The 10,002-nt window shown below is 36.1% G+C and overlaps 1 protein-coding gene across 2 annotated transcripts in view; it reads left to right on the forward strand.

The window, feature by feature from the left end:
• LOC109059579 (gap junction gamma-1 protein-like) overlaps positions 1–10,002 on the forward strand; it is a 31,261-nt gene that overhangs the window by 15,029 nt on the left and 6,230 nt on the right. The window contains exon 1 of one of the 2 annotated variants that reach the window (XM_019076778.2): positions 5,474–6,187. The exons of the other annotated variant lie outside the window; for it this stretch is intronic. The gene's annotated coding sequence lies outside the window, so the exon portion shown is untranslated. Of the gene's footprint in view, positions 1–5,473; positions 6,188–10,002 lie in introns of those variants that run through there. 2 annotated transcript variants of the gene reach the window in all.

Below are 10,002 nucleotides of genomic sequence, written 5' to 3' on the forward strand. Positions count from 1 at the left end.
AATATACTTAAGGCGAAATCAATGAAAGGGTTGCTGTCAATAAATCTGGCCAAAAAAGCTAATATCCTTTTGAATAAATCTTTGGGATAATTTAATGCACAATTGTATTTGGTGAGATACTTAAAGGGATAGTTCACCCAAAAATTTACTCACCCTCAGGTCAACCAAAAATCTTCTTACTGTTCTACTGAAGAAAAAAGTAACCTACATCCTGTATGACCTGAAGGCGAGCAAATTTTCATTATCTAACTATCCCTTTAAGGTTAATCCTCTATCATTATTAAAAATGTAAATACCTTAAGTTAATAATAAACTAGTATGCAATACATCATAAAATCGCAATCTTTTAGAAAGTGTCTCATTTTACCCAAATTCCCTGTCTTATTAAGACTAACATAGCATTAATGTACGTTTTACAGGGTGGTCTGTAAAGAAGCATATCATTAGTTTGATAAACAAACTGGTTAAAAGCACAGCGGGAAAAAAAATCTTAAAATATAGACTTGTATATAGTCTAATTTTAGATATATAAACTTTAAATTTTTTATTTAACATTTAATTGAACTTTTATAGACTTTTAGTGAATGCAACCAAAATATTTTAGTAGGAAGAAAGAAATATAAAATATTTGTAAACACTTTACAATAAGGTGTCATTTGTTAACATTAGTTAATGTAGTAACTAACATGAATGAACAATACATTTTTTACTCTATTATGAATCTGTTTTAATGATAGTTAATGAAAAGTCATTCATTGCTTGTACGTTAGTTCACAGAGCATTAACTACTGTTAACAAACACAACTTGTTATTTTAATAATCCATTAGTAAATGCTGAAATTAATATTAACTAAGATTATGAAATGCTGTAGAAGTATTGTTCATTCTTAGTTCATGTACTAATGTAGTTAACTAATGAACCTTATTGGGAAAAATTATTTGCTTCTTGCTTACATAAAAAAAAGAAAGTCTGTAGTGTTTTTCTGCATGTACATTAATGTTTTAATTAATCATTAAGTGAATATTTGATGATGGAATACACTGATGGTCTATAATTAGACTCTAAAGTTTTAACATCCTGCCTCTAATTTAGCTGCATGACACTTTGTATGATTAACTGCTGTGTGCTGTGGGTTTTATCAGGGATTATACACATAATAGGTGGTGCATGGTAATGAGCTCTAGCAGTAAACTCCAGCTGGTTTTTATGTCCCTTAATAAGCCCAACATGCTAGCAAGAAACCACACCAAATGCTGGTAAATAATTGTATGCAATTTCCCCCACCCCCCATATAGGTATAATCAGCGTCCGTGAATCTTCTTGGGTTTGCTTCTTTAGGTCAGATGAACTTTATACTGAAGATATGACACAGTGATAAGATTTAAAATGTCAATTTTTATTTTGCCTCTGTAGGAAGAATGTAAGACTTTGCTTCAGATTAAAATCATTGCAAAATAGATGCTGCATTTATCTCTTATCGTAACAGCAAACATTTTAATCTTACACACCTCCCAATTTGTTCTTCACAGCACTGTCTGCCTTCTTAACACTAATTAAATATTTGCCCTCCCACCACTAATTAAAAAGTGTTAGGTGCACAGGCGGGTGCTGGGATGCCTGGGGAGGTAGAGGTATGACAACCTTTTTCTCTCTCTCTGTCTTAGTTATGTATTTAGCAGGGTTTATGTGTGAGTAACTGCATATTCATGACACTTACAAATGCCTCAAGCTGTGCTCCAACACATTATGTTTCCACTCCAGTACACCTCCCTATACATATATAATCATATACAAAGTATTTCCCTCTGATAAGCATGCATTGTATATTCAAAACTAATCTAAACCTGATTCAACCACAGCGGTCGTCATCTATCAAAATAACATATATGCTAGAGGTTCACCTTGGACGATTGAGCTCAAAATTAAGGCTTTTACATTGTGTTCAAGTGCATAGTAGGCTGTACAATTAAATTTAAAGCTGACTCAAACTGGCGCATATCAAATACATATTTCTAGGCAAATGGACTCAACTGCCTGCATACAAATGCACTGTAGTACCTTACTTGCAGTGTGTAGAAATTAATATAATATGAAACTTTATGAACTGACAGACTCTTTTGGTTGTTTTTTCACTGCATGGTACGACACGGTACAGTTTGGTACAGCTCACTTTTGGGTTTTTTTTCACTGGGTACAATACCTGGTAACTGGTACTTTTTTCAGTACCACCTTGGCTGAGGTTCCAAGTGAGCCGTACCGTTACCAAAATGTGACGTGTAAACCCTGCTAATCACTGATTGGCTGGAGAGAATCATCACTACCTGTTTCATTGAACTTGCGATACTCAGCACAGCCAGCATAGAATCGGAAGCAACTTTTTTTTTTGAATGAGCGCACCTTTTTTAAACAATCAAAAAATGGCTGTTTTGTGGTCTGTTGACGAAGTTTAGATGTTCTTCTCTTTGATAGCTGAGGAGCGGATCCAGCGAGAACTTGATGGGGCGACGCAGAATGAAAAGGTTTTTCAGGAGATCGCTCAGCTCTTGGCCACAACGCGTGTATAATCCCACCCACTTAAAGCGGTACTAAACCGCAGTGGAAACACAAACCGAGTCTGGGTCATACCATGCATTGGAAAAGTGTCATCCCCATACCATTATATAGGGTGCAATTAGAGGGGACAGACATTTGTAGTGGTGTCTGAAACCATAGTGGACATTATAGAGTGCACTTATTCAATCCCATAATGCACTGTAATAATAAAAATACCACTGATGTACACTCAACAGCTTGAGAATACCCATAACGCACATTGAGGGTTGTGACGAAAGAATTCCCTCATCTTGCTAGAAGATGGTGCCTGCTTGCTTGACCGAGGGAGCAAGTCTGCTTCATATGTACACTTCAGGCCGTTCCATAGACCACAATGCAACACGAGTATAACGTCATCGCAGATTGCGTTTAATTTATCCAAGCCCCAAAGAACTCTATAATATATAATTTTTTTTTTTACATTTCTGACATCCCAAGCATACATCTTTACATATAGAATGCTGCACCAAACAAATTCATAAGAGGGAAAATGTAAACAGTAATCCAACTCCATAGCGGATCAAGGGCTTAGGACGTTCCAGTTTGGCCCATTCCAAGGGTTCCGCCAGTAGTGGGCACTCATGCAACGTAATTGTAATTGTTCAGTCCACTGAAGGCGAGCGTAGTGAGAACCCAAGTGTGGTTTATTTACAAGGTGTAATCCAAAACATCCAAACATAATCCAAACAAGAAACGAAACGAGAAGACGAGACGAGACGAGACGAGACGAGACGAGACTTGACGAGACGAGACGACTTGACGAGACGAGACGACTTGACGAGACGAGACGAGACTTGACTTGACTTGACTTGACTTGACTTGACTTGACCTCACCAACAGCAGGCAAAAACATGGCTACTTATAACAGACAAAGATAGACACATGACAAGAACAAACCAATGGGGAACAAGGCACATGACTAAAATAACCAATGAGTAAACAAAACTGATAATCCCATGACAATACAATAAACCAATCAGAACATGACACAAAGAACAAGAGGAACCAATAGCAAGACGACAAGAGGGCAAGGGAAGCATGACACAAACAGCATAAATCAAACTACAAAATTAAAGACATGAAAACAATGAACAAGAAACAAAATCCCAAAACAGACATTATAGTAATCAATAACGTAAAGAGAAGTTTGCGAGTGTAGAGCATAAAAAAATGGACTGGAACACAGTCATAGACTTTAAAATCCACACTGTCCTTTTACTAGGGTTGGGATATTGGGAAATTAGTTATTCATAACTTGTTCTATTTATTTTTGTTGTTTGGTTCCAGTAACCAAATTCTGTATACATTCTTATAATTACTGGTATCAGCCAATAAAAGCAATTACCTGCACACAACAACTAATACCCACTTGTTTAAAAACAGTGCTAATCAGGACATATCCTATCAATAAAATGGTGAAAAAACATGTTAGACTGCAACTTGTGTATAGGAAATGTCTCTTGTATATAATTTAGGAAGTTGATACAACACATTAACGCAATCCCACTTCAAAATATAGCTCGGTAAATGCAGGTTGCATTTGACCCTATGAGTTACCCAAAGTTTTTGTTTACTTTTTTTTCTCCTCACCAAACATTAGTTGAGCTTGCCTCCCATCCAGTATTGCAAAGAGCTTTGTTACGTCTGATAGAAACAAAGTCTCAGCTCTCAAATTCTACGCATTTTATCACATCACAACATGTTTTGATGCTCTTACATGTGGCGTGACAGATTTAATAAAGTTATATCGTGAAATAAACGTGCATGAACATCAGATGGTATATAGAAAGATACAGTATAATTTACTGAAATGTTTCATGTCTCATGTTACCTCTCAATCAATGTTTCAACCACAGCATGTCAATAAAAAAGCTTGTGAACAGTCACTTAACAATGCATTTACCTCAGAAAAGTTATCTAGTGTTCACAGTTTGTTAGTCCACTCATTTACTCCTAATTATATATGTAAGTTTTTATGAAAACTAACTTGTGAGCAGTTGAGTTGTATGCAAACATATCAGTTTTTATTTCAGATTATATATGAATGTAAATAGCAGTTGAATAATAGTTTGGTCTCTGTTGTTCATTTTAACCTGTATTATTATTATAATGTATCAAATGAGAGGGCTTCCTTCATAGTTTACAGCAGTAGTTGGGAGAGATTTTCTTCCTTAGGAAACCCAAACTATCAGTATTGGCAGATGTCCTTCTGAATAATCAGCTATCAGTATTGGCAGAGAAATGTAATATTGGTGCATCCATAGTAAAATTTGTATTTTAGTTATATATATTTTTATTAATTTCTCTGTTGATTTTGTTTGCCTGTCTGTCTGTGCAGTTCTACATTGTGCAAGGATTTTTTTAAGTTAACTCACCAACTGAATTTTAATTTTAAAGTCTTTTTGCATCTGCTTATTTTAAGAGCTTCTGATTTAAAGAGATAGTCCACCCAAAGAGTTACAAGCACACAAAACAAGGGACTGTATGATAGAGCAAAACCTAAGATCTTTATTTTGCAGGATAAAATGAAGATACTTCAGGCTGTTATCAGATTCTGTCATAAATTAATTAATCACATTTCATGTTGTCTTAACGGAGAAATCTTTCACATCAATTCCCGAGCCATAATCTACAACAAACTTCTTCCGTAACAAATCATCATTACTGAGAAAATGCCAATTTTCATTGCAAATTCCAGCACAGGAACGCTTCTATCTTTACAAACTAACGTAGTCGCATTAAATGATTGTTTTCTTATCACACTTGGGAAATGTGTATCGAATTTTAATGAATTTTTCCCACTCACTGTCTGTGGAAGTAGCTGTTTAATACTGTGATTGTAATCTCGCCTCCCTCTTTACTGTGAGAGAAACACATAAAGAGAGAGTGGGGAGTGATAAGAACGAAAGGGAAAACAGTGTATGGATAAGAATGTGAGTGCTGGAGATCGCTGGAAGCTCTAATTTAAGCCATGACCAAAGATGGGCAGATGAATACAGTACAAGAGCAAGCATTAAGAAGTTCCCTTCCTTCCAGCAGTGTGCTGTGAAAGTGCTAGAGAGAGAGGGGGGTGGGCTTCAGAGAGGAAGTCGGCGATAAGGTTATGGAAGAGATATTGCTTACTCACTTATCTGTGACAAGCGTGCATGTCTTTGTGTTTGTGTGTTGAGGAAGGAGGTTGTGGAAATCTTCTGGTTTCTTGTTACAGGCTGAACATCACCCTTGATTTTGGCTTAGCTCTCTTGTTCTCCCCTCATCATTGTCTGTTCCCCCGCTGTCAGGGATATTAACCCACCCAGCCTCCCACATCAAAACCATAACACCACCTCCCCCCCTCAAACGACAACCCTCTCTGACCCAGTTTTTTGGGGTAAAGGGCTTTTGTGCGCTTTTCTGAGAGTCTCTCCCTCACGCATTCTTCATGGAGACACACGCTTTGTGTGCGCATACAGTATGTGTGTGTAGATCTTTGGTGCCGCTGTAAGGTCAGTGGTCTCTGATCTCCAGGGCTGCTCTTCAAAAGAGAAGAAAGGAGGAGGATACAGAAATGAGAAGAGGGAAAGCAGACAGGGAAAGACAGAATGTCGAGTATGTGTGAGTACAACTTTCATGGCATGTGCTTGTGTGACTTTACAGGCAAATACGTCAGTGCCGTTTGACCTGATTTGACTTCAAGTATTTCTGTGAACTGGATGGGACTTTTACCTTAAGTGTCTCTGTAGATATGGCATGTGTTATGTTATGTGACACTGTTCACTGTGAACCAGTGAATCCCAGGCAGGGGCTACATTTTGCTTTTCCAAACCCATAAAACAGCATTATTAATATTAGTGTTTTAGTAATGTAAGGGTTTTTTTTTTTTTTTTTTTTTTCGTTTGTTTATTTATTTAAGAGTGAACTATTCATGTAATAATGAAACTACAAAATGATATTCAATATATTATGAGGTAGGAGGAGCACATTTCTGGTTTAAAGGGTTAGTTGAAAATTAGGCTGCTTTTTACTATCTCTCTCTGTCTGTCTGTCTGTCTGTCTGTCTGTTTTAATTTCCAAATTTATGAACTATTCATATAATAATAATGAAAGTGCTTAATGATATCAACTGTATAATGAGGCAAAATAAATATATATATTTTTTGGTTTAACATTTGTTTGGACTACATCAAATATTAAACCAGAATCAAAACAGCCAATTCTAACAATATTTTATACATTGATAGTTTTAGTAATATTGGAGCTGTCAAAGGATTTGTTTGTGAACTAATCTTGTAATAATACTAATGAAAATACTAGATGATAGTCACTATGTTATGCAATGAAAAATGGGGCTCTTGGGAACATATTGCCTCTTGCCACACTGTAAAAAAATGAGATGGCAGACTGAGAGAGAGGGAGTGTGGACGGATGGATGAAGGGTATAGATTGGCTTTGACATGGTCACAGGGGCATTTTGCTGAATATGTACACTGTCTGTCCCTGCCAAGGGGCAGGGCATGAGAACTGAGTGTCAGTGTGTGTGTGTGTGTGTGTGTGTGTGTGTGTGTGTGTGTGTGTGTGTGTGGAGCTAGAGAACCACATGAGAAACAGGGGACTCAGGCTTTAATCAGTGAATAGGATCAACAATTATACCAGGAATGCCTTAATGTATTCAGGACAAAATGTTTTGGTTTATGGGGCATGAGCTTGTTTTCTGTATAGGAAAAAAAATACATATACTGTATACACTACTGTTTAAAAGTTTGGGATCTGTACTATTTTTAAAAGAGGCAATTTATGCTCACAAAGGATGCATTTATTTGCTCAAAAATACAGTAAAAATGTTAATATTTTATAATATTACTAAAGTAACTTTTTTTATTATTTTTATATTTTTTTTATAAAATGTAATTTATTCCTGAGACAGCAAATCCAAATTGTCAGCATCTTTACTCCAGTCTTCTGTGTCACATGATCCTTCAGAAATCTATATGCTGATTTGCTGCTCAAGAAACATTATTATCAGTGTTGAAAATAGTTGTGCTTATTATTTTTGTGGAAACCAAAAAGTAATTTATTTGGAGTAAAAAAAAATAGTAACATTACGAATGTCTTTGGTGACACTTTTGATCAATTTAATGCATCCTTGTTAATTAAAATTATTAATTTCTTTAAAAGAAAAACACACACACACTGACTCTGACACTGACTTGAAATAAAATAGATTGAAATATATCTGGTGATGATTATTATTCATTATATAGAGGGAAAAGTACAGTAGCTCTTATGAGTTTGTGTTGAAATTTCATTATATAATTTTATCTGTCTTCTATGATGTTGATAATTGTTTTGTTTTGCAATAAATAACCCTTAGCTCTTGTTAAGTAATGTTATGAATTAAAGCATAACAAACAGATTTTTGTTTTCAACTTGGCATGAAACCAAAAGGGTTGTCTTGCCCCCAAGAGTCCTTTGACATATCATAAAAGTGACACAATACTAATGCTGAGGCACAATTTACTTTGTTCAAGCATGTCTAATACACACGGGTACATTTTTATATTATTTTATGGTTGTTAGTTGAGTCCCTGTGGCCAAAGCCTGTGTGTGAGTGAGCGTGTTCAACAGGCACAGATACAAAACAAAGTCCTTTATTCCCTATGGGAGTGAGTGCTATTTCAACCTTGAGAAAGAGAGCATGATAGAAAAAGAGAAATAAAAGAGTGATGGTGAGATGATGGGGCATAACAGCAACAGCAGTCAAGGAGAGATGCTCCAGAGTGACCAGTGGATCCCTCTCGTTTTCTGTACATCTTTTGTATTTTCAGTATGTGTGTGTACTTTGTTTGTGTGCCTAAGTATGAGTCACGTTCTAAGTCTATGTTCTTCACCCCTAGTGCCTCTACCAGCATAGTGAGACACAGATTAAAGGTGAAGGGCTAGTACATATGAGCGCATACCCACTGCTGAGGTCCTCTTCTGGGCAGGAGGAGCAGGAAATCCCTGGACCCTCTGGTCCTGTTGAGTTGGATAATGGTGACCTTTGAGAAGAAATAAATTAGTCTGTTCTCTTCTCTCAAACATGCATATACTTGGGCACATTAAATGAGATATTATAATATTATATATTATATATCTCCCTTGTATTTGCTCAGACGTGGCCTAATATGGTCATAACAATCACTACCCGATTTATTGAAAGAAGAAATTCAAACATTCATTTAAAAAAAAAAAAAAAGAAGCAAAACAAGAACAAGTAGAGACAAACCCGAGAGGTCACACACTCACCCGCTCACCACAGCTGTTCTCCCTCAGGAAAGATTTGTGTGGTTCAGGCTCAGTGCTCAAGGTAATTGTGTCTGTGTATGTGTGTGTGAAAGAGAGAGTTCTATTCATTGAGTTTATTAACACTAGGTTGACCTTTTATCGAACAATATATCTAGCAGAATACACAATGAACTATATATGGATGAAAATTGGTATATATTGGAACCATATTTGTTATCAGTCTTATCCTCATTTTGGATATAAAATTATTGTATATTTAATACTGCTAATTTCATATTTCCTTCATTTGTTTACCTTTGTTGTCATCTAACGTACACTAATTTATTCTTTAAAAACCTTTTAATTTTATACACTTTAAAAACATTTTATTTAATAACACTTAATATAATCTTCAGCAAATCTCAAAACTAATATCTATATTTCACACTGGATACTTTAATGGTGTGGGGCCTGTAGCATTCAAAACTGTTTATTTTAGTTTTTACATTTTTAATTTAGAAAAATAGTAGCCATTTATTGGTTTTCATTTATGACATAAAAAGATTAGGGATGTATGATATTATCGGAGAAATATCGGAATTTGCCGATAATGGTTTTAAATATATAATATCGGCCTCAGCCGATAAGAGGAATACATTAACTCACATGTGCTCAGGGTGTGCTAGCGATTAGATTATGTCAACAGTGCAATTAGATCACGTCAGCAGTGTGGCTCATTCTTGAAGCAAAGTTTTGCCTGAATGGTGATTAGATTCACTCCTTTGGATTGCTGCATGTAAACTGAGAAAGCACGTACAGAATCACATGTTTGGTGTATGATAGTGTAACAGTAATAGCATGGCAGTGGCAGCAGCGGCAGCCTTCCCTGGGTCCTAATGCCCATTCCGTAAGGAGTTTTAGTCAGTAGGGGGCGCTGTTGGCCTACTTCTAATAAAATGAAAGCAAAATACACAAATAATATTTAGACTGTGTTTCTGATTTAGGCCCCGTCCACACAAACGCAGTTATTTTTAAAAGCACAGCTTTTTCCACGCGGTTTGGCTGTTCGTCCACAAGCAAACGCAGCACCAGGTCACTGAAACTGAACATTTTTGAAAACGCCTGCCAGGGTGAAGATTTTCAAAAACTCCGGTTGCAGTTTTATC

The sequence above is a fragment of the Cyprinus carpio genome, chromosome B3 (genome assembly GCF_018340385.1).
Source record: "Cyprinus carpio isolate SPL01 chromosome B3, ASM1834038v1, whole genome shotgun sequence".
NCBI lineage: Eukaryota > Metazoa > Chordata > Actinopteri > Cypriniformes > Cyprinidae > Cyprinus > Cyprinus carpio.